The sequence below is a fragment of the Cyprinodon variegatus genome, unplaced genomic scaffold (genome assembly GCF_000732505.1).
Source record: "Cyprinodon variegatus isolate N-32 unplaced genomic scaffold, C_variegatus-1.0 Scaffold205, whole genome shotgun sequence".
NCBI classification, from domain to species: domain Eukaryota; kingdom Metazoa; phylum Chordata; class Actinopteri; order Cyprinodontiformes; family Cyprinodontidae; genus Cyprinodon; species Cyprinodon variegatus.
This window is the reverse complement of record NW_015150658.1, coordinates 980,390-981,586: the sequence shown is the minus strand read 5'-3', so window position 1 is coordinate 981,586 and position 1,197 is coordinate 980,390.

The window sequence follows — 1,197 nt, the reverse complement described above, 5'->3', positions numbered from 1 at the left end:
GCCTATACTGAGTGCATCCTCTCTGACAGGATTTCTAATGGTTCATCATTTTGTCATTGGCATCCTTTTTTTACACAATGAATGCACAGTAGTCCAATGTTACCCTACAGTATCTGGAAGACTGAATAGATCTGATGAGCAACTTACAATAACTTCTTATGATGACATAACGTGATAATATGTGTGATTGACTGTGACCTCTCTCTCTCTCATCTAAGAATTGTTGCTGTGCTGTGGATTTTGGAAGTATTTTAAGTGTCCACTCTCACTAATTTCCATTAACCTGGCCTCAAGGTATTGCACAGTTGGTATTGCACAGCTGGTATATACATTCAGTACACCAAAAAAAATGTGGTGGGCCAGTATAGTCCAAAATGCCTGGGCCGATTTATTGTCCCATTCCACCCCTGGCTGGTAGCTACAATCTGTCAAGAAAATAATACATAATTTTTTTGCATATACTGAAGTTTATTTAGTTACATTAACACAGTTGTATCATGCCCCACCATGCTAACATGAAACAATTGTGTTGAGTAACTTAATATGATTAACTAGATGCATTATTTTTGCATCTAAATAACACAGTAAATGTTCATATTATCTACCATATGTCTGTATTTTCTGCCGTCGACCATTAAAATAATCATTATGGACGACCATCACAATAAAATTAGAATTTTATGGGTTTAATAAATAGTTAAATGTATTGCTATTTTTGATTGTCAAAAAGCCAAATGTATACATGCAAATTGATATTTATATACATGAAATCCCTGAATTAAAATGTGTGAAAATCATGTATGATTATATCTATGTTCGAATATTTCATAGATCCTGCCCTGCAGTGCACAATAATATAAATGTAAACTGTCACTGCAGCTAAAAAAAAAAAAAAAAAAAAAAAACTTCTATAAGACTGGTTCCTCTGAACAGCAAGGCAGCTCCAGACCAATGATAGAAAAGAACAAAGACTGTTTCACACCTACGGACTTTAATCAGTCAGATTAAATTAGTTCGTGCATTTAACGCCCAACCGTTATATCATTCAACGATTCATAAAATGCTTCCAAATAGTTTTGTTAAACAATGTAAGTAACATTTTAAGCAAAATTGTTAATTTATTTTACTTATAACAATATAACAATATGTATTATAACAAAATACTTACTGAAACTGAATACTTGAAAGAGACATTTA